This window comes from Cryptomeria japonica, chromosome 6 (genome assembly GCF_030272615.1).
Source record: "Cryptomeria japonica chromosome 6, Sugi_1.0, whole genome shotgun sequence".
Taxonomy (NCBI): domain Eukaryota; kingdom Viridiplantae; phylum Streptophyta; class Pinopsida; order Cupressales; family Cupressaceae; genus Cryptomeria; species Cryptomeria japonica.
This window is the reverse complement of record NC_081410.1, coordinates 125,898,222-125,924,005: the sequence shown is the minus strand read 5'-3', so window position 1 is coordinate 125,924,005 and position 25,784 is coordinate 125,898,222.

Genomic DNA, 25,784 nt, shown 5'->3' with positions numbered 1-25,784 from the left:
CTAGATTAAAAAAAGGACCTAAGTTTAGCTTAAGTGAAAAAAGTGATTAAAAGACCTAATTAATTAAATAATTGTCATAATTACTCCAACAAAATCAAGCACATGTTTAATGGTTAAAGTTGGTTGGTGGTTTTGGTTTGTCATTTTATTGAGTCCTTTGGAGGATTTCATATGTGAAAAGTGGTATGGGATGTGTAGATTCATGCTTGGACACATGGAGAATGCATTGAAGGGCTTGATGAAGAGTATACATTGCAAATCTATAAGTACTTTTTATTGTTGAATAATATGATGGACTATGGATGCTTTTAGAGGTTGGATTTTTCCCTCATGAGGGTTTCCTCAAGATATATCTTGTGTTATCTTGTGGCTTGTCTATTTGATCTTTGCACAACGATGATTCCTATAAGCTTGCATGCATACTTTTCTCTCATGGGTTTTGTAGGAAATTGATTACGTGTAATTGGGTATGAAGCATTATTTTCTAACAAGATAAGGTAAAAAGTCAAGCCACTTGAGGTATGTTAAGATGCCCTTTTGCCAAGGCTCATAATTGTTGTTTGTTAGGCTAATAATAGAAGGATGAATAGAAAAACCAATAATACCTCCTCAAATGAAATTATCAAACCCCAAAACTCTCAGTACATATAAAGAAGATCAAAGAAAGTCCTCTTCAACAAACATATTTGTTTTAGGTGCTAAAATGTCCAAATAATTAACCACGTAGGGAAAACATAAAAACCTAAATAAAATGTACTTGGGACAAAATCTAGAAAAGGTGCACGTATAGATCTAAAAAGCTCTGAATCACCTTTCCAACTTTGCAAGAATCACAAAAATTGGAGGTATTAGTGAAAAGATATGAGCTCGAAAGCTGAAACTAAATATCTAACTTTGATTGAGTGTAGCATAAATTTGGAGTTGAGTGTTATGATGAAACCGCCATCAATGGAAACTAATCATAAATACCTTGCCAACGATATCTTGTTTGCCCAATTTCAACACGGTACACAACAATTATGGCAAACAGAAGAAACGGCTAAATTTAGCTAGTTGACAACCTGTAAACACTACCCTTGTGATTTGATATCTACAAAATATGTTCACTCTCTAGAGATTTCAATAGATACCCATATAGCTTTTTGGGGTGAAGAACAAGACCCAAAAACCTTCTTTTTTTAAATTGAGAAAAAGTTGTGCCAAATCTTTTTTCTTTTTTTGGGGGTGATATTTTTAGCTTCCTTTTTCCTTTTTTGGTTCTCACAAAATACAACGAATCTTGGCAAACTACGAGTGACCTAGATGGTTTTTTTTTTGTTATGAAAAGATCCCAAACATAATTCTTCTACAAGATGAGCCAATTTTTCTCCTCAAGGTTGGATCTCTCAAAAAATGGAAAAGAACTTAGCATATCTAGAGCTTTGATACCTTGTTAAAGTTATTTGTTCAACCCCACAAGCTCGTGAATCAGTTGCAAGCAAAACACCTATCACATTTGAAGAGAAGAAGCCATGATTAATGTTATGCAACCTTGAGAAGATTGATCCAAAGAAAAAAATTATTTGTAGATTAACATGTAAAATGAATTGGATACATCACAATGAATGAATGACTTGCTTTATAGAAAGCAATATAAATCTAATCAAAAATTAGAAAATTAAAATTAGCTCAAAGAACTAAATATTAACTCAACTAAGTGAATTTAATCCATCATTAGCCTAATCTAATAAAAGATAAAAAGCACCTAAGTTTAGCTTAAGTGAGTAAAGCAATTAAAGGATCTAATTAATTCAATTATTAGATAATGTCAAAATTACTCCAATAGTTTGTCACAAACCAATAGGATTTTCATCCTCTGGTTGTTATAGATCTATGGGATTCATTCTCAATTTTTCTTGTTTGACCAAAAATGCTCAAAATAGTATGGTCAAGAGATTTTTGTGGTGTTCAGTTTTTTTTTTTCATTCTTAGGCTTCCAACCCAAAATACCATTCATAGAGAGATCCAAATCAATATGGAGATTGTCAAGGACTAGATAAGTGCAAAAATGGGGCACCTATACCTATTAGCGCCATTTTATTTCGAACTAAACCCAAAATAAAACTTTCACATGCATATAGAGGTATTGGGGAAGTATGGAAGGAGATATTTGGACTTGCAACAACCACCTATAGTATCAAAAAAAAGAATTCAGGCCACAAACCCTAGTTGCCATATTGATGGTGACCGGGGTAGTATACATAGCTCCAACATTAGGAAAAACACATAGGAGCATGTCCTATAATTAAATAATATTGCTAGAAAAATGGAAGCCTAGCTAGAGCCATGTGTCAAGACTAAACATTTCAAAGTGCTAACAAGTTCGATGAATGAATCTTAATTATATTGTAGGAGAATAACAATATAAATCCAACAAGAGAAGAGCCACTAATGGTAGTATAAAAAGAAAAGGGACTCATATGGGAAACTCTACAAACCTAATGAAAAGGGAAGGAAGCAAATGATAGGACGAGCAACTCCAATATCCCAACAATGAAGAGGACAAAGGTAAAGAAGGGATGTTAGTTATGCTAAGCACAAGATGGTAGAATTGGTAAATCAAATAGCCCAACAATGAAGAAAAAAAAAGGTAGAGAATGGATGTTAAGAATGCTAGGCACATCATGATAACATGAGCAACATTGATAGACCAACAAGGAAGACGAAAAAAGTAGGGAAGGGATGTTAAGTATGTCAAGCATAGGATTATAGCATGAGCAACTCTAATAGCCCAAAAATGAAGAGGAAAAAGGTAGAGAAGGAATGTTAAGTATGCCAAGATGGTGCCCAATAAGGAAGTGGACAAAGGCAGATAAGGGATGTTAAGTATGTCAAGATGGTGAAGTCTTACATTCTGACTAACAAACACTTAGAACAATAACTCACTTAAATGTACAAAAATATGGACAATCTAGAATACCACCAAAAAAGGAAGAGGGGGAACACAGCCACAAAATTATTGGCTAAGAAAGGAGGAATTATTCTTGGACAAGCATTTTGACACATTAAAATATTATTACAAAAATATGACATGATGAAGAACAAAAAGAAATCATTTATTTTAGAAATTGAGATTGGTAGATGTCCCCATAGAATTTGGTGAATAAAATATGTCATAAGGATTTTAGACAATGGTAATAATTAGAGGATGATGCAATCGAGAGAGGAGATAGGTAGAGAGAATCAATCAAATCCAAGGTTAGAATGACAATGATTGTAGGAGGGCTATAATGCCACACAAAATGAGGTGAGACTACTGGTTTCACTATAGTATGGGTTGAGGTAGGTACTACAACATCAACACCATCAAGAACACTCAGAGCACTTGCAAACCCTAACTAGAAAGTCTAGGGCTAAAGAAGTTTTTTGTCTACATTAATGCCTTCGAGATTATTAGAATTTCTATTTTTACTTATATTAGTTGTAGAATATTGTTGAGAAATGAGTTGCTTTTTATAGTTGAACTAATTGAGTTATTTAATTTTATTTATCAAGTTCTAGACAAGATGATTACCTAAGTGTAGTTGGAACATGGTGCTTATGCTAACTATAGAACACATTTGATCAAGGGTGACATGGAGAGATTTTTTAGCTTATTTCCAACCTTCAATCCACATACAAGGAGAAAGAAGTTAGAGAGTATCAATTTATTGTTGAGGTCATATCACTCGCAATAGATAAATACTAGGGAATAGATAAAGTAAATAGAATAGATACATAGCTAGGCACAATGAGATCGGATAATGATAGACTATAAAGCTAGGTAGATGAGATTAGGGTAGAAGTAGTGAGAGCATAGGCGGCAGGACCTACAAACCTTGAGCATTTGTACATATATGCCTTGATGGGATATATTAAGAGACATGTGGTTAGTGTTTTGTTCATTCTTTCTACAAATCCATTATGTTGTGGAGAATACAGAGTTGTCTTTTGTCTATTAATGCCATAGTCTTTACAGAATCTATCAAAATCAATAGAGAAAAATTCATCGCCATTATCAGTCCTCAAACATTTAATTTTATTTCCAGTCTGTAACTCAACCATTGCTTTAAATTCTTTAAAACGACTGAAAACTTCAAATTTACTCTTTAGAAAGTATGTCTATGTCCTACTAAAATCTTCAATAAATGAAACATAATATGTGGATTTTCCAAGGGAATGAACATCTACAGGACCAAACACATCATAATGAATAAGATCCAAAACACCACAAGGTTTATGAGAACTCGAGTAAAAATGAACGCGGTTTTATTTTTCATAAATGTTATTCCCACAGAAATCAAAGTTAAGATTACAATCATTCAAACCTTCAACAAGGTTTTTATTTTTCAAGGTCCTTAAACCTTTTTCTCCAATGTTGCCAAACCTTTGGTGCCATAACATAGTCTTCTCTATAGGTAACTTTGCTTCAGAGAAAGAGTACCCTTAGGTACCCAAAAGCCATGTCCATCTGCTAAAGGTGAAACCCTCAAATCTTTTGACGAAGTATCCACGGATTTACTTTTTATTGCCTCTAGCTTATACAAAGTGTAGAACTTGACACCTCTAGCAATCACCATAGTACCTTTAATCATCTTGCATCTTGCATCAGAAAAGACTACTTGTACACCCACATCTATTAGTTTGCTCACTGGATAATAAATGTTGTTTTAATCCAAGGATATCTAGCACATAGCTAATCCTTTTTATTCTACAATCAGGAAACCCAATTCTAACTTTACCTCAACCAACAATGTCTAAATGTGAATCATCACCCAAGTACACCTTAGCTACATTAAATTCTTCATATTCAAAAAACCAATTTTTCTATTGGAAGTCATATGAAAAAATGCACTTGAGTCAATTAACCATGCATCATTACCCTACATGAATAGCCAAAACTATAATGAATGCATCACCATCTTCCTTCTCAAACTCATAATTAGAATTGAACTTCTTCTTTTTCTTCTTCTTTTCTTCTTTGCAATCCTTACAGATGTGTCCTAATTTACTGCGATTCCAGCAGATGACTTTGCACTTTCCAAGAGATTTTGGTCTCCCTCTGGACTTGGATTTATTACGCTTCTCAATATTCTTGTATTTTTCCTTAGGTCTTCCACAGACAGTTAAGGCTTCCTTCAAACTGATGGATGCTTTCCTCAGAATCTCTTCACCAAGTAGGTCACCCACCACATCTTTAGACTTCAAAACAACAAAAGTACTACCGATAGTCATAACAAGAGAATCCCATGAATAAAGCAAATTCTGACATTTCTCCTCGCCCATCTTAACACCAACAGATACCAATTGAGCCACCAACATATTAAATGCTTCCAAGTGGTCTGTAATCCATCCACCCTCTTCCATTCTCAAGGAATATAATTTATTCCTTGAGAAAATCTGATTTAATAAAAATATGTCTTGATACATCTCACACGGATTAGTCCATAACTTCTTTGCAGAGTTCTCTTCATGGACATTGATTAGAACAGAGTTTGTCAAGCACAATCTTATTAGATCCTTGGCTTTACAGTCCATAACATCATACTGAGAAGCCGCAGTAGGATCTAAGGGTCTTGAGACATTTGCATCAATAGCGTCTCATAGATCTCGATCTATTAGTAGATCCTCCATCTTCAGCTTCCACATTTCAAAATTTCTCCACCTCTATTCTCCCTGACGAACTTGTCATCTGGAAATTCCTACAACAAGATCAAAAAGTATCTTCTACAAAAGCTCCCACTCAAATCTGGATTAGTTCAAAAAACCCAACAACCGACAACTGAAACCAAAGGTGAATAGGCTTTGATACCACTTGTAAGGAAGTTAAGTAGTGGAACAACTTCCTACACTAACCTTGAGAGGAGGGTAATACAAAAACTTTTACAGATCATTACAACTATTACAGAACCTTAACAAAAATAGAGATAATAACATACATACCATAGCACGGTTGTGGTGTCCCTCCTCATTTCATCTTTTGATTATGCATCAATAGACTTGCTTAGATTCTTAGATGGTATTTTGATTAATACTTATGGCTTCATTTATATCTCGAATTCTTATTGATGATACTAGACATTGATAGTTGATATACTCTAGATTATTATGGTGGGCTTACATTTAGTGATTTACATGCACTCATTATATATTTCTTTTGATGATATGATGGTACTAACCTCGCTTCTTGACTATGTTGTATGAGATGAGATGAGAATATGATTGTGGTGATTGTCTTGTTACTATATTCCTGATAGAGACGATGTCATACCACTCGTTATGAGCATGATATGACGTTGGGATTATCTACACTTGCCTAACTATTTATGATATATGTTATTGTATATGTTGTCTTGTGGTTATTGGTGGTTGCAAGATCGCAAGTACTAGACATCAACTCCACCTGATCTCACAGGTCTCAACGTGTCTTCATCCCAATGGCAAATTCATCGGAGGTGACATGAATTCTTTCTACACACTCCAACCCGACATAGGGTTGAACAACATACCACATGACACTAACACGATGTCACATGCCAAAACACTTACTGACATGGATGGCAATAGTATTTTATGTGTGATTATTATTATTTGGGGATTGTTGTTTATAGATGTTCATTTTATGGATTTATATTTTATTGGTGATCTTATATTATTGTTATTTTAATTCTTCCATAATTTAAGGTTTATTGGGGAATATTCATTATTGAGCGTTAATTTATTAGATTTATTTTTATTTATGTATTAATTCTTTAGTTGTTATTTTATTTATTGAGCTTTGTGATTTAAATATCTATTGGGTATTAATATTATTACCCATTTGATTATTTAATTATTGGGCCTTTCTTTTTTTTTTTTATCTTTGAATTATTTAATTATCATTTACCTTACCTAACTTATTTTGTGATTGGTGGAAAGATTTGGGTAAATTAAATAATAATACCTTATATTATATTTTGTATTATCTTTTTTTGGCTGACATTATCCATAGTTTTAAAATGAATTGTATTTATTAGTTTTCATGTGTATTGTCATGGGTCGACTGACGAGAGATTATTGTCAATATTGTGCGAATTTTGGATTTTGATTTGGCAGTTTGGCTGATTTGAGGATTTGGGATCTCCTCTTCTTCAAATTTTGATTGTCCTTTATTCTCCTTTACCAGGTGGAATTATTTGTTCCTTCTCTACATTTTCCTTTTGAAAAGCTTGTCTGCATCTTGTTTGTGAAAAGAATGCTTGTGGGAGGAATATTAGATTTGTTGTAAATAAATATAGGAATACAATTACATGGACTTTGGGTTAAATATATATTTCATATGGTTTGGAATTCATATTGGGAAGTTGGGTAACCTGTGTTGTCGTGGTTGGCTTTTGTATTATTTTCCTGTGTCGAACAGTGAGACTTTTGTCCATTCATTTAATTGTTAATTCTTTGATGAAGCTATTCCCTTGGTTTCATTATGATTTGTGTCTCTTTTTGGACTTGTGCGATGTTGTTTCTATCTTTGTGGAATCGTAATTATATTTTCATATTTTTTGAGTTCACTTGACATAAGTGTTGAACCTTATGGTGAAAGCGCTAAAACTGTAAATGCACTACTGTATTTAGAATATGCACTATATTGTCCAGTATATGTGCCACCCTATATATTGAATGCACTACCAAATCTAGGGTATGCACTATTCAGCCTTTTGTATGCATTGTCTACATGTGTATTGATGAATAATGATGAACAATACATACCCCAACCGGTACTGAGAGGGGGGGGTGAATCAGTACAAGTAAAAACTCTCTTAACAACTTATCTAGCTAAAGCAAAACCAACTGGTTATCACCATTACTGAACTTAACCATGGTGATACCAGTTAAACACAGTAAGACACCAGACACCATAAACTGATAGGTTTGAATACTTCAAATACGATCAATTATGCAACATCAACTTCACCCATAAACATATGCATGTGGTATACTAAAAATACCATAACATATTAACCCTGCATGCATAATCCTTCAACCAAGTACTTCATAAACAGATTTTTCACGTGGAAACCCAAATGGGAAAAACCACGGTGGGGATGAATACCCACAAGATTGTTTTGAACTCTTTTGAAGCTCACCTTGTTAGGAGCCTAGTCCGGTTAGAGACTTTACAATAAGGTTCTACTAGGAACCGATCTTGTTAGAGATCACTCGATTAAGGGATGGCTATATACCCTGTTAAAGGTTACCTCACTAGAGGATTTAAAGAACTCAATGATCTTGAGTCACCTAGTTACAGGTTTTACAATAAGCCTATTAAAGCTACCCAGTAAAGGGATTTTCCATATGTTGAAATGATTAGAAGACAACAGGAAAAACTACGATCTGATAACAGCACTACATGCCAAGGCAGATCCTTTTCATATCCTCTACTCTACAATCACACTCTGCAGTTTCCCTCTTACTGGTCTGGCAAGTATCAAGTATCTCTTTACTCGGATACATACACACAACATTTGCCAACAACTTTTCAATAATAAACATCATCAACCTTATAGACAACAGATAGGTTGGTAACATAAACCCTAAACCCTAAGATGCTTAGTTTTACAACATAGGCGATCCAATCCTTACTGTCCAAACATATTGCATAGAGTATTACAATTTCAAATAGATCACAAGACAATCTGCATCGTTCATTCATCACCGCACATGGGAATCAATAACCCATCATGCTCTCTTCTCATACCACTAAGAAGAATGATCATTCCCGAGGTAGACTTCAAATATGGTCGATCTTCTTATACCTCAATCCTTCACGCGCACAAAGCTGACATGGCACCTCAATCACATCTCTTAGCTAACTCATCACAGAGTATCGTCGGTTCATCGCACAAGCTGGATCACCAAACCGATAACCATAGAGCTGAGACTACCAACCGGTAATCACACTTAGTGAAACCCTGACACCAGTTCATTGAATCTCCTCATGCCTCTTCATATCAGTTCACCAACATCTTCAATCTGCATACCAGTTCACTTACACTTATTGACATCAATGACAACATACATTATCATCATATCAACATACCGGTTCATCATATGCCAATGATATCCAACAATGTATATGCATCGTTGTTCTTAGCATATGCGCTATTTTATGCCACAGTTCGGCGTTGTAAGGTCTTTCATATGCACTACATGATTTTATGTTTGTGCTGCAAAACCATTCATAAGCGTTGTTTTATTCGGCATGCACTGAAACTTTTGTCAAATGTGTCTTCTACCCTGTCACATATTTTCTAGTCATTTTGGTCTTTCTAAGTCGATTTTCTTGATCTGTCTTTTATACCAGAGGCTGCTTTTTGATTCCCTTGTGATTTCTGAGTTGGTGTAATTGATCTATTATGGTTTTTGTTTGAATATATTGGCTTGTGGTTGCTTAGAAATATGTATTTGTCTTGCTTGAGTATTTGGATATTCTTATGTTTTCGACAAGATGATGTTGCCTTGCTAAGGATATTTATGTTATTATTGGTTGAGCAAGAAGGGTTATGCTCATATTTGCATATTTACTTTGAGGCTCTTGGTTTATTATATGTTTGGCTCTTAGTTATTGAGTCATGGATGAATGTTTCTTATGGATATTGTTGTGTAGATTGATTTGATTGAGCCTCCTCATTATTGTGGTTGCTTGTTGTCATGGTCATGGAACATTGTTAGGGAGAGTGGGCTTTCATGTGTCGGTTGGGGTCTTGTGAGAATAGGCCACCAAGAGGTTCCTTGTAAGGATGCTTGTGGGTCTAGACTTACAAGAGCTCATGAAGGTTCTCTTTATGTAATCAAGTGATAACATTAATAATTAGGTAGATGGGCTAGGTATTTAAGATTTATCTAATCAAGATAATAAATTGATGTTGCATGCCTGATCTCATAGCCTTGAGGGGTGACTCAAGATGAGTTTGGGAAGGCCGTAGAGATGGCAAGCCAAACTCCTTTGATTCTCACATAGGTGGAGACGGCTATGCATGTCTATCAAGGGTGTTGATTGTCTTTCTTTGTGAAGCTACCATGTGATGACACTCTTCCATGCATGTGTCCTTGTTCCTTGTGCCTAGATTGATATTATGCCTCTGGGAGTTTTTATATTTTTGTTTTCAGTCGTGTGATGTGATTGGGATTATTGTTTAATGTGGTTGCATTTCTGTTGAGTTGTAGTCATAATTCTTGTTGAATTCCTTTGGTCATTAGGTGTCAGCCTAGGTCTAGAGTATGTGTGGGACCTTGTGTCATCTCCTAGCAGGGGGGTGGGGGGGGAGGGCTTATTGGTTCCACATGGTCAGGTGGTTTGATTCCTTCTTCCATTAGGATGTTCTCTTCATTGGATGTTCATATGTGGATGTGGATTCTCTATCGCTTCAATTCATTATTGGTTTCTTGGAGCAGGTTACTATACTTCATCAGTTATGTGAGACATTGATGTATCTTGTATAATTGGATTTGTATACTTGTTGAAGAGTATGCATATTGATGTGAAACAATATTGTGTTCATTTATAATTGGAATTGATTAGTAGATTATGGTTATTACTCTTATAATGAATGTGATGTAATCCATGTCGGATAAATGATGTATCTTAGATGCTTATTATTCATGTTGTAGGAAGTATAGAATATGAAAGATTAAATGATAGAAGTAGCAATATGGGTAAGATATGACTTGTAATGATAATTAAGGATTAATGATGTATGGATATAAGTAAAGAAAGGATTATGCTTTAGGAATGCTACCTTGTATATTGGATACTTTTGGTTGGTTGGGATTAAATATTAGGAACATTTGGAATTGGTGCTTAAAATGAACCTGGTGTTAGGATAAAATGGGGATGTGTTGTATATTTATTAAGGCAATGTAACGTTATCTTTCTATGGTTTTAGATGAAATGATTATAAGATAATAGTACTATATATATATATATATATATATATATATATATATATATATATATATATATATATATATATATATATATATATATATAGTACTATTATGTTGTTACTTTAGTTAAGTAATGGCGTTGAGATACCCTATGGATTGTTAGATGTTGGGATGTTATTTATTTTTCGCTTGTGTGTTGTAATCATATGGTTATGTTAGAATCATTTATATGCATAACTGGATGATGTTAGAATAATGTTATGTGTTATGAGTTATTCTTTTGTGTTGCATTAGATTACTTTAAAAAAAACTCTCTATTTGCATATTACTTAGTTAATTTCTCCAGGGTATTTTGGCAGGCATTACATCTTGTATCAGAGACCATGTTCATACACTAGGTACTCTGGTTTCACATGAGCCTAGTGTGCATAGTAGCACTTTAGCTTAGATTAGCCATGAGGTTATCCCTACTAGTTATTTTCTTCCATTAGTTACCACAGATTATATCTTATAGTTCCTTGTGTCTTGGTTATACAAGATGCCTACTAGATGTAGAGGTCGTGGATGTGGTGGTTGTATGGGTACTCAATCGAATCCTCATCTGGAGGGTTTTGTAGAGTCACTCCATGAGGATCAGCAACATGATGATGGAGTTCAAGGTGAGAATTGGCAAGGCGGTGATGTATTTTCATAGTTGATTAATGTGCTTCAGGAGTTTCTTGGTTGTTTGGGACCAAGATGGTGCAGGAGCACCACCAATGAAGGAATGAACCAAAGACAAGTTGATTTTCTATTAGTCTAATATGAATGTAATAAGACCCTATGGGTCCTTTTTGTAATTCAATGTCCTAGGAGTGTGACAAGTTTGACCATGTTTGGGTCAAATTGTCACCTAGGGTCTTGTAGGGCAAATTGAGTCAATAAGGGTCACAATGGTCTAAGTTGAGGGATCAAGTGCCCAAAGGTCTATTTGATTTATTTTCTATGTTTTAGAATCAAATGTAATCATCTTGAGGGATTATGATAGTCAAGAGTCTAAGTTGGTTGAATAATGCAAAAATTGTCATATTGTCAATTTGCTGTCATGACAATTTTGCACTTTTTGTAAGTTGTGATTCTCCAACAGTCAGTTCATTTTGTAAAAAAGTTGGAGGTGGTTGTGGTCATTTGGGAGACACATTTAAGGGTCCCAAATACCGAAGGATGTAAGGTTGTTGATTGAGAAGGAAATTGAAGCATCAAAAACTGTTGGAAACTAAGAAAACTGTCTAATTTCTATTGATTTCATACTGAAGGTGGATTGGCAAGAATGTTCATCACATAGATCCTAAAACTAGTTTCTTTTACCTTTGTTTTGCATTTGGTTTGAATTATTGAAGTTATCGATGCCCCATTCTACAAGCAAATCTCTACTAGGTAGCCTAAAACCCTCAAACCCCTAGGGTTTGACTGCAATAATGGGTTTTGGTCTATCAGTCCTTAATTGAACACTCTGCCATTACATGAGATGATAGGCCACTATATCATATGTCATTTTCAAAAGCCATTAAGAGGACACAACAAGACGAAGAGGATGGAGAACTAACCCTAGGTCTGGCATCGCTATGTGACAGGTCGGTTTAATGAGTGTGGTGCATGTGGACTGAGTGGTAGACCACTGGGAAGAGGTTTGAATGTGGTGGAAGAGTATTTTGGAGGTTGACATAAAATTTCATGGTTAGTGGTAGTCATCAATTAGGGGAACCAAACAAGTTTGTGGAAGGTGTTTAGTCAAGTAGGCCTAATAGCCCCATTAGGTCTGTTGATGCACTATAGGTTGGGATATTTGCAAGTTGGTTTGGAACCTGAAAGTGAGATATTGTTGATAAATCCAAAAGAGTGTCTGAAAATATAATTTGCTTTCCTAGATGCTCAGGGTGCCAAAAGTTATCACCTAATCCCTTCAAATGGAGGCCTAATTGCAAATAGGTCTGTTTGTGGGCAAGTGAGTCAAAATTGATGTTCCAGAGGGTCTAAACTATGAAATCTTGTTTCATTTGTGTTAAGGTGTTGTGAGAACACCCCTCCAAGGGTTTTTATATTGAATTGGTCAAGTGGGTCATTCAAACCCCTAAAGCCTAGTAGTAGCCCACTCATGTATGCAAGGGTGTGTGTAGTCACACAAAGACTTTAGAGTGTTAGTTGTTTGTAAGGGAACATATTGGAGCCTTTGAGTCTCCTAAGGTATTATTTAGTGTCATTAAACCATTGCTTGACATGGTTTTGTGTAAGGACCTTTTGGTAGTAGGGATGTGGTTGAGTTTGTGAGCCTTGGAGGTTGATTGGTTCAAGGTTATCCTTTCGGTCTGTTGCCTCCTCATCACAAGAGAAGAGTAGAATTGATAGAAGGAGACTCGTCATTCTAGACGTTTGGATAGAGTTGGTCAGTAGGAGAAAGAGAGAGAACATCGGCATTCACCATGGAGGAGAGTGGATGCAGTTCCAGATCAAGATGCAGTGTTGGCAGGACATTTGAGAGATCTTCTCAGGGCTTGACCCCCTACTTTTGATGGATCTGGTAGTGGTATGGAGGCAGAGACTTGGCTATTGGATATGGGTAGGTGTTTTTCTATGTATCTGTATGGCAGTAACACTAAGGCTAGGTGTGCTATCATGCATCTTTGTGATTTTGCTCCTACTTGGTGGCATATGGAGGAGCAGAAGTTTCATTTGGATATTGCGATAGTCTCATGGGAGTTGTTCATAGAGCGATTTTGTGCTCGTTTCTTGTCAGGTCTTTGGAGGCAGAGGAAGCCAGATAAATTTTATGATTTGAGGCAATAGAATATGGTAGTTGAGTAGTGTAATCGTAAGTTCTTTGAACTTAACTAGTACGTTGGGATAGAAAATTATGAGGCTACGTAGGTGCAACATTTTGTTAGAGGTCTTAATGACCGTATCAGTGGTGGAGTTTGGGTCCTTGAACCCAAGACTATGGAGGTAGTTGTGGAGAAGGCACGCTTGGTTGAGGAGAAACAGACTTTGTCTTTAGGAGGTACTCCAGTTGTGCAAACTATTAGTGCCCCAGTTGTAGGAGCAGTTGTGAGAGGTGCATAGGAGTAGGCTTCAGAATTTTCTAGGAGTCACCCTTCATCCTCCAGGAGTAGTTAATGACATCGGAAGAAGTATTCTCAGATTCAGAACAATGCTCGTGGTGTTGGACCATAACTAGATGGAGATCCTGGTGGGCAGCGTGACAAAAAACCTTTTCCTTCACAGCCAGCACAACGTCTTCAGCAAAATTCTAGCAGAGGTAGTGTTCAACATTCTACTGCAACTCCAGTTAGCAAAGGATTCAATAGAATAGGTTGTTTCACTTGTGGACAGTAGGGTCATATTGTGAATCATTGTCCTTAGAGACCTACAAATTTGTATGATCAGAGCCTACTATTGATGCAATGAGATCTCATCATGTGTTTGTGGCGGTTGATAATCGTCAAGCTGAGCATCAGGGTACAATTGTGGAGACTACACATAGAGAACAGGAAGCTTTCTTTGGAACCCATGCACATTCTTTAGTGTCAGGAGCTAACCCTCAAGGGTCACGATATGGAGCAAGAAAGGGTCGAATGGGACCCGAATGATGTTTCTTCAACAATTTGAGAGGGTCATACCCCTTTTTGTTCTTAGGCTTCCAGGAGTAAGCCTAGGCAAAGTGAGGAAGGATGTAGTGTCCCTCCTCATTTCATCTTTTGATTATGCATCGATAGACTTGCTTCAATTCTTAGATGGTATTTTGATGGATACTTATGGCTTCATTTATATCACGGATGCTTATTGATGATCCTAGACATCTCTATATTGACACTTGAAATACTCTAGATTATTATGATGGGCTTACGTTTAGTGATTTGCATGCTCTCATTATATATTGCTTTATGATGATATGATGGTACTAGCCTCACTTATTGACTATGTTGTATGAGATGAGATAAAACTATGACTATGGTGATTGTCTTATTACTATATTCGTGATAGAGACGATGTCATACCACTCGTTATGAGCATGATATGACATTGTAATTCTCTATACTTGTCTGACTATTTATGATATATGATATTGTATATGTTGTACGTCTTGTGGTTATTGATGGTTGCAGGATTGCAGGTACTAGACATCGACTCCACCTGATCTCCTAGGTCTAAGCATGTCTTTGTTTCAATGGCAAGTTGATTGGAGGTGACATGAGTTCCTTCTACACACTCTAGGCTTAAGTTGATACCCCTGTCAGTTAGTGCTTTGGTGTGTGGCATCATGTTAGTGTTGTATGGTATGTTGTTCAACCCTATGTCTAGTTGTCTTGTGACTTGTGGTTAGTTATTAATTAATAATCAATTAAATCATAAAGTTTATTTAGTTAAATTAATGGATGGAAATAGTATTTTACGTGTGATTATTGCTATTTGGGGATTATTTTTTATAGATGTTCATTTTATGGATTTATATTTTATTGGTGCTCTTATATTGTTGTTATTTTAATTATTCCATGATTTAAGGTTTATTGGGGAATATTCATTATTGAGCCTTAATTTATTAGATTTATTATTATTTATGTATTAATCATTTAGTTGGTATTTTATATTATTGAGCTTTGTGATTTAAATATCTATTGGGTATTAATATTATTACCCATTTGATTATTTATTTATTGGGTCTTCCTTATTTTATCTTTCGATTATTTAATTACCATTTACCTTACCTACCCTATTTTGTGATTGGTGGAAAGATTTGCGTAAATTAAATAATAATATCTTATATTATATTTTGTATTATCTTGATTTGGCTGACGTTTTCCATAGTTTTGAAATGAATTGTAATTGTTGGTTTTCTTGTGTATTGCCATGGGTTGGCTCACGAGAGATTATTCTCAGTATTGTGTGGATTCTGGATTTTGGATTTTGATTTGGAAGCTTGGTTAATTTGAGGATTTAGGATCTGCTCTTCTTCATATTTTCATTGTCATTTATTCTCCTTTACTAGATTGGAGTTATTTGTCCGTTCTCTACATTTTCCTTTCGAAAAGCTTGTCTGCATTGTGTCTGTGAAAACAATGCTTCCGAGAGGAATATTAGATTTGTTGTAAATAAATATAGGAATACAATTACATAGACTTTGGGTTAAATATATATTTCATGTGGTTTGGAATTCATATTGGGAAGCTAGGTAACCTATGTTTCTGTGACTGACTTTTGTATCATTTTCCTGTGTCAAGTTGTGAGACTTTTGTCCATTCATTTGATTGTTAGTTCTTTGATGAAGCTATTCCCTTGGTTTCATTATGATTTGTGTCTCTTTTTGGACTTGTGCAAAGTTGTTTTCTGTCTTTGCGAAGTCATAATTATTATTTCTATATTTTATGAGTTCTCTTGACATAAGCATCGAACCTTATAAGGAAAGAGCTAAAACTGTAAATGTGTTATTGTATTTAGAATATGCGCTATACTATCCAGTATATGTGTCACCTTGTATATCGAATGTGCTACCAAGTTTGGGGTATGCGTTATTCAGCCTTTTGTATGCGTTGTATGCATGTGTATATGCGTCGTTGTTCTTAGCATATATGTTATTTTATGCCACAGAGGCATTGTGGGGTCTTCCATATGTGCTACATGATTTTATGTATGCATTGCAGAACCGTTTATAAGTGTTGTTTTATTCGGCATATGTGCTGAAACTTCTGTCAAATGTGGCATTTTGCCCTGTCTCATGTTTTCTGGTCATTTTGGTCTTTTTGAGTCGGTTTTCTTGATATGTCTTTTATACCAAAAGTTGCTTTTTTATTCCCTTGTGATTTCTTAGTTGGCGTAATTGATCTATTATGGTTTTCAGTTGAATATATTATCTTGTGTTTGCTTACCAAAATGTATTTGCCTTGCTTGAGTATTTGGATATTCTTATGTTTTTGACAAGATGATTTTGCCTTGTTGAGGATATTTATGTTATTATTGGATGAGCAAGAAGGATTATGCTTTGCTCATATTTGCAGATTTACTTTAAGGCTCTTGGTTTATTATATATTTGGCTCTTGGTTATTGATTCATGGATGAATGTTTCTTATGGATATTGTTTTGTAGATTGATTTGATTGAGCCTCCTTGTTGTTGTGGTTTCTTTTTGTTACCCTAATTTCATGGAACATGGTTAGGGAGAGTGAACTTTCATGTATCGGCTAAGGTCTCATGAGAATAGGCTACCAAGAGGTTCCTTGTAAGGATGCTTGTGGGTCTAGACTTCTAGGAGCTCATGAAGGTTTCTTTATATAATCAAGTGATAACATTAATAATTAATTAGATGGGCTAGGTATTTAAGATTTATCTAATCAAGATAATAAATTGATATTGTATACCCCATCTCATAGCCTTGAGGGATCGCTTGAGATGAGTTTAGGCAAGGTCATGGAGATGGCAAGCTGAACTCCTTTGATTCTCACATTGGTGGAGATGGCTCCACATGTCTATCAGGGGTATGGATCACCTTTCTTTGTGAGGGTAGCATGCGATGACACTCTTCCCTACATGTGTCCTTGTTCCTTGTGCCTCGATTGATATTATGCCCCTAGGAGTTTTTTTTTTTTTTTTTTCAGTCGTGTGATGTGATTTGGATTATTATTTTATGTGGTTGCCTTTATTTTGGGTTGTAGTCTCGATTGTTGTTGAGTTCCCTTTGGTCATAAGGTATCACCCTAGATCTAAAGTGTGTGTGAGACCTTGCATCATCTCCTAGCACAAGGGGTGGTTCCTTATTGGTTCCATATGGTCAGGTGGTTTGATGCCTTCTTCCATTGGGATGTTCTCTTCATTGGATGTTCATGTGTGGATGTGGATTCTCTATTGCTTCAATTCGTGATTGGTTTCTTGGAGTAAATTACTATACTTCATGATTTATGTGATACATTGATGTATCTTGTATCATGTGATTTGTATACTTGTTGAAGACTATGCATATTGATGTGAAACAATATCGTGTTGATTTATAAATGAAATAGATTAGTAGATTATGGTTATTACTCTTGATGAATGTGATGTAATCCATGTTGGATAAATGATGTATCTTAGATACTTATTATTCATGTTGTAGGAAGTATAGAATATGAAAGATTAAATGATAGAAGTAGCAATATGGGTAAGATATGACTTGTAATGAGAATTAAGGATTAATGATCTATGGATATAAGGAAAGAAAGGATTATGATTTAGGGATGCTACCTTGTATATTGGATACTTTTGGTTGGTTGGGATTAAATATTAGGAACTTTTGGAATCGGTGCTTAGAATGAACTCGGTGTTAGAATAAAATGAGGATGTGTTTTATATGTATTAAGGAAATGTAACGTTATCTGTCTATGCTTTTAGATGAAATAATTATAAGATAATAGTACTATAGTTATGATGTGGATATGTATATGTATATGATGTTGTTACTTTTGCTAAGTAATCGTGCTGAGATACCCTATGGATTGTTAGATGTTGGGATGTTATTTATTTCTGCTTGCATGTTGTAATCATGTGGTTATGTTAGAATCATTTATATGCATAATTGGATGATGTTAGAATAATGTTATGTGTTCTAAGTTATTGTTTTTTATTAGTAAAGCAACGTTAACTAGGGTGTTGACCCTTAACATGGTCAAAAACTATCAACAGAAAACAAACAACATCAAGAGAAATGATGTGGGCAAAATAACAAATGCCCATAGGCAATTAGTAACGAACACAGTTAGACAGGCAAGGAATGCTATCCAACTGGAGAACAAAAAAGACCCCCCTCAAGGAGGGGGTGAGACACCCAAACCCAAACAAAGGAGGTTTTTGGGCACGAGAGAAGACTTTCCCTTCTGCCTACGAGCAACCATAGTCCAGGTGATGTTGTCATTAGGTCCATCAAAAGAGAGATCAATCGGGAGGGGACCCGTAGGGTTACAATCAATGGTGTCAATAGGGTCATGCAATAGAGCAGCAGAAGGTTGTTGAAGAGCAACAGCAGGTTGTGATGAAACAAAGTAGATCCAGCAGTAGAAGAACGTGGTTGCAGAACAAGAGAAACAGAAGTGGGGACTTCAAGAGATGAGGCCACAAACGAAGCAACAGGAGGATCAGTAGTTGTGAGCGGCATTAAAGTACTTTATAAGTTGTTGTTATGTGTTGCATTAGAGTACTTTTAAAAAAAACTATTTGCATATTAGTTCATTTCTCTAGGGTATTTTGGTGGGCATTGCAACAATGATTTACATGGGGAAAACCCTTTCGAGAGAAAAACCCCACTCTACAAAAGCAACTCAATATATTATTCAACAATCAATAACAGATTACAATATACTTGCAGAGCAATCTCTTCACAGGAGTACCACCAATCACAGATTCAAAGGTAACTCAATAGCCATAACTCTTACACACAACCTCTATCTCATGCACCTCATATATAGGAGATACAATACATGAAACTGTCAAACGGTATTACAAAACCATGGGCTAAAACCACCCAATAAAGTGGAGCTAACCTTATCTCCAATCTAGATGCCCTATGATGTGTCAAAACACACATCAACATGTGTTGCTCCCTTTTACAGCTCATTTATTTGTTCGATGCAATTTTATATTTCCTATTTCAGGAGCCCAAACTTTCGTAGGCCATAACTTGTGAACTAGGTGTTCGATTAACAAATCGTTTGAAGAGTCGAAAAGCTCACAAAGTGCTCCATCACCTTGTAACCTACTAGGCTGGTTACGCCCACTTTTCAAGGAATTTTGGAGGGTCTAAAGCCCTTAAAATCAAAATAAATCTTTTATCGCACCTTCCAAAAATGAAAAAACTTTGATATCTTCAAACTAGCTATGATCTTGCGACGAAAATTTATCAGCATACTTATCTAGCCAATCCAAAGCTTTGGGGAGAATTTTGCACCATTTTGTGCTCAAACAAAAACTTACTATAAATAATAACCTCATGTAAATGCAAGAATGAAACACCATTTTCCCAACATAAAGCTACTTTTAAACTAGCAATAAGAGATTCATACTCAACGATATTGTTAGTACATAGTAAATTGAGATGATATAATAAAGGGATAGGTTTTTCAGAAGGTGGTGTAAAAATAACACTAGCACCTAAACCAGTTCAACACTTAGATCCATCGAAATACAATTCCCAAGTTCCATCTATATCCAAAGGAAGAACGCAATCATCAGGGAATGAGTCTCAATTAGGTAAAGTGAGGGGAGGAGTGTTGAACAAATGGTTGGTTAAACCATGCCCTTTAATTTCTTTTTTGGGAAACAAATTTAAGGTCAAATTTAGGTAACAACATAACCCATTTTTCCAAGCGTCCTAAAAGATCAATTTTAGAAAAGAGATATTTTGATTGATCAAATTTGATGATAACATGTGTCTCAGTGCTCAAAAGATAATTTCTTAACTTCTAAGTTGTGAAAACAAGAGGAAGTCATTGTCTTTCTATTGCAGTATATCGTACCTCATAATCGAGTAAAGTGTGGCTTATGTAATAAACTAGACATTCTTTACCATCATTATTATGTTGTGCCAATAAAGTTGTGAGTGCATAAGAAGTGGTAGTACAAAGAAGGAAAGGTTGACTAGGAATGGTAGGTTGTAAAATAGGAGGATTAGCCAAATAAAGTTTCAAATCTTCAAAAAAAATTGACAATCCACATTCCATCAAAAAGTAGTATCTTTCTTAAGCAATTGAGTAAAAGGGAAAGTTCGATCTACAAGTTGTGAAACAAACCTATGAATATTTTTATTTTTTCTTTGTAAACTTCGTAATTGAGAGATATTTCAAGGAGGTGGCATGCTCACAATGGCATCTATTTTCTTTGTATTCAGCTCAATACCACGATGTGATGCTATAAATACTAATAGTTTTCCACTATCTACACCAAAAACACATTTTTGTAGATTCAAGAGCATGTTATACTTGCGATCCGTTCAAAAATTTGGCAAATGATCCTAACATGGTCTTGACAAGAGATAGACAGTGAGGATATCATCAAAATAATCTTCCAAGATTTTATGTATGAAATCATGAAAGATAGGGTCATAGCGCATTGATAGGTGGTGCCAATGTTTTTTAACCCAAAAGGCATCGCAACCCAACAAAACGTACCCTAGGGAGTTGTAAAAGCAATTTTATATTGATCTTGACGATTAATAAATATTTGATTAATCCAGAAAAACCATCCATGAAAGATAACAAAGCATGACTAGCCTTAGAATAAACTATCATATCGATGTTTGGAAGTGGAAAATCAACCTCTAAAGAAACCATATTGAGATCATTAAAGTTGGTGCACATCCTAATCTTATTATCAAGTTTGGCAAGGACAACAATCAAAATACAAGGGGAATAATCAGTAGAGCAAATAGAGCCAGCTTCTAGAAGTTTTTCTATTTCAACCTTAACAAGCAAGGCTATTTTAGGGTTCATTTTCCTAATCTTCTGATTCACGGGTTTGGCATCAGGAATTAGCACAATGTTATGAGTGACAATGTTAGGATCAATACTAAGCATATATGAATAAATCCAAGTAAAAATCTCAGGGAAGTCACGTAAGAGAGAAGAGTATTGATTGTGTTCATCATTGCTCGAACATTTCTCAATCTTTATGAGTTTCTCCTCATTGTAAGGATCCATTTTGACATTAATTGTATCACTCGCAAGAAGGTTACTTTGTTGAGGTACATCCATTGGTTGTGGAAAGTCATGAAGCCTCTCTTCACTATAACCCCCTAATGCAGTGTCTTTCTAGAAGTATGCCTCTGCATTTCAACAATAAGTAAATCCATGATTATGGTGAAAATTCAATTATCATAGAATCTTAAGAACACATCCAAAGAATCATCTATAGAAAATACATCAAGGGAATGCGATAAGTTAGAATCAATTAATTGAGGGCATATTGTAGAAAGAGAATTTGAAGAAAATATGACATTCACATTAATGGATGGTCTCTTAGATGCTTTGGTGGGCTTAAAGGGGTTATATCCAAGTCCAAAAGATGTCTCACGAGTGTGATTCTTTAAAGGAACTTAATCTCTTTTTCATGTTCACCACAACCATTGGCATTATATCCACTCTTAGCTAAGATGTGAAAACCAAGACCATAAAGGGTAGCCATTTTTGTAAGGGAAGGTGGGACCTCATACATCTCAATGTCATAAGTAAATGAAGTAGAAGAAGTTTTTGATTTTGAAGCAGCCACAAAGTTGTTACTAATTTGTTTAGACAAAGTGGGTTGCTTTTTAGGGTCAACCATATCATCCTCCTTTTTAGTCTCAGATTCTATTGGGGGGATTTTGTATTCTCCTATGAAGAAGGTCTAAAATATAAATACCCCCAATCATCACATAAAAGTGCCTCTTCGGATGAAAAAGTATCTTCAGGAGGAGATGGTAATTCATTTTGAATAAAAGATGAAGTAGGAGTACTTAGAGAAGATTTGGAATCAGATAAGGTTTGCAAACAAGCTTGTAAATTGGTATCAGTATACATCTTGTTATAAATAAATTTAACTTGACAATGAAGAGTAGAAAGAATACTTGCATACTATGAATCCAAGGTTGTCCTAACAAAAGATTGTAAGTAAGGCTATCAGGTATGACTTGAATAGGTGTAGGTAAAATAGCAGGTCCTACCTTAATAAGAAAGGTTAAAATACCCAAATAAGTTCTAGTAACATTTTCAAAACCACGTTTAGAAAGAGATTCAAGTTTTATAAGAGAAGTATCCATATTGATCTTATGCAATAGATCAATGCTACAAACATTAAGGCCAAATCTATTGTCCACAAGGGTTCATCTTATAGCATTACCATTAATAAGGACAACAATCATAAGAGGATCATATAAATTTTGAATCTCTTGAGAAGTTAACTCATCCTATGAGTACACAATTTGAGCTTTAGGTGTTTTCATAGAGTCACTCAAAGAAGCCATGTTATTAGGTGTCATTGCAGGTGAGACATCTAAGCTCTTTAAAGAATCTTGTAACTTTCTATGATGTGTGGATTAAATTTGAATTAAATCACAAAGGGATATCTTTGCAGGAGTATCTTTAAGTTGTTCAATAAAATCGTACTCTTTACCAAGATGTCGTGATATACGAGGTGGTGGTGGAAGAATAGGTTGAGAAGAAGGAATCACTGGAGGAGGATTAGATTGCCTATTGTTCCTTGTATTATATGTATGGGCAACTAAATTATAACTCTCTGGTAATTTGTTTAGCATACTCATTAAAACTCTTGGTGGGATAACCTCCTTACACAGTAATAATTAGTTTGTTAGGAATGAAAAATGCATTGTTACTATAACCACCTTGAACCATTAAGAGAGGCTTGCTAGGAGGTTGAGAAGTTTGAGCAGATCTATCACCTTGAACCACAAAAAGAGGTTCATTGGGTGTTTGAAAATTAGCCAGACACATTTATCATGTCAATCAATCTCTTGGATGTTTTAAGATTGTTTGAATAAGTTTTACTAGAAATGAAATTATCAAGAGAATCATCTAGCATACCATAGTCATGACTACTAAATGGTTGATTATGGGATTTTTGGGAGGTAAATCATCATAAAGAGGATTGTTATACACCACCATGTTACTAGATTTGGAGGATGAATTGATAGGGATGACTTCATGAGGAGATTCATCCAACTTATCTACATCATCATTGCAAAATGGCATAGTAACTAGGTTGATGAGTTTTTGGTGAAATGTTTGTTTAAGAGGCTTAGCATAAAGAAACTCATCAAGAGCCTCATCAAGTTCTTCCTTACTAAAAGTATAATCATCATAAGCAAATAATCATATGAATGAAAATATTGCAAATAAAGATCTAACCTGACTCAAAAACTAACTTTTGAAATAAAAAGTGCATATAAAACTTAAAGACATACAATGCATACAACAAAAATGAAATGCAAGAAAGTTGGGTTCACCAAAATGTTTAGGGTGAAAATGGAATCGAGTGGTATTAAGACCTAATCCCACTTTCATCAAACATTGGAATACAAAAGCACCTAGAGGAGTGATCCTCCTTGATTAACTCTTGCGAAAGAGAGTCAAGCTATGCCTCTAGGGTTTGTATTCCTTTGTTGATATGAAAGGAAATGTGTAAAATGTAAAGATGATGCAAAACTAGAATGAGGATGTAAACAAATGTGACTAAACAGAAATAACATACAATTGAGTGATGACATAATTGAAGCAACGAGTATGGATTTGAGAATGAAATTCTAGTCTGCACTTAAAATCCATGACCAATTTATGACAAAGGACCTATGCTTATCTACTAAGACTTCCTAAAAATTGTTTGCTCCAACAAAAACTTGTAATTGCACCTGCAATCTAAAAAATGGTGTGTTTGTGGTTATATAGGGTTTTTCCTTAGTCAACCCCCTTGCTTTGGTGATTTCCACCCTCACAAATAGTTGAAAACGTAACTTGAAATGTGTGTGTGCCCTTGAATCTTATTTGTTTGTAATATTGCTACGAGTTAAATGCAAACTAGAGTTCTACCCTGCATTTTTTAGCAAATCCTAAATTCTTACAATGAGAATGCTTTAAATCACAATTGTAATCTAAATCTAAATTAATAATACAAATCTCGAAACTAATGTGATGTAGATCTGAATCTCAACATAGAGACATGAAAACAACATGAAATAATACCAAATCCTAAGGAAGATGTACAAGCTAGTCAACAGACAGTGATTTCCTTATCATTCTTCAATGTCTCCTAAAGCTTCCATAATTGATGAAAATGTTGATGAATAATTGATTGATGGATGAATTGTGGATCTGAGACTTCACAAAATAGAAGCACCTCCACTTCACAAGGATCTCCTTTCAAATTGCAAGATTGGAATTATCAAATGAGAGAAAGAAGTGTCGTGTATATGAAACCCTAATTTTAAAATTGATAAAAGATCGACTTAGAATTGATGAAATTTGACACCAAGTGGGATTTGAATAGGAAAAGACTACCAAATTAAGCTCCCGAAATTTGGGGGAAAAATTTTGGGACCAAGTAGTATACTACTTGGTTTGACCAACTTTTATTTGATTTTCTAGGGATGCAGCCTAGTGTGATCCTAATGCTAAATCTAGCTTGGTGGCACAAACCAAGATGTGTAGATGTGCAAAATGTGTCTTGAAGATTGAAATGGGTGCACCTAGAATCAAGGGCCCAATTTCATGATATGTAAATTTATGGGAGAGAACTTAGGTTTAATTAAATTAATAATTAAATGCATAAATAATTCCTATAATGCAAAATGCAATGAGACACACTAAAGTGGGTGCTAATCTAAGTGTGGAATTGGACAACCTAATTAGGGTGTACAATTTACAATGCTACACTAAGAAAGAGCAAGAATAAATCATATACAAAAAAATTAGGTTAGAAAAAGAATAAAGTATGGAAGAAGACAACCCAAGAGACTAGAAATCATGTCAAGCATACAAAATAATTGCATATATATAATACATGCACATTGTATTTAGAAAAAGATATGTTATTCTCATAGAAGGTGCAAGATACGTAGAAAATCATGGCAATTAAAATCATGCAAATAGTGCAAATAATAAAAAACATGTTGTGACTATGAGAAAGAAAATGATAGAACATGGTTGTCATATACAATAGAGAAGAAATGTGATCAATAAAAGAATATGATGAATTAACTACAGAATGGCAAAGATGAATGATATTGATCGACTCTTTAAGGGGTGGGCCATCCAATATAGAGATGCCATATGTACCAAAACTATAAATATAATAAATAGTGTATGG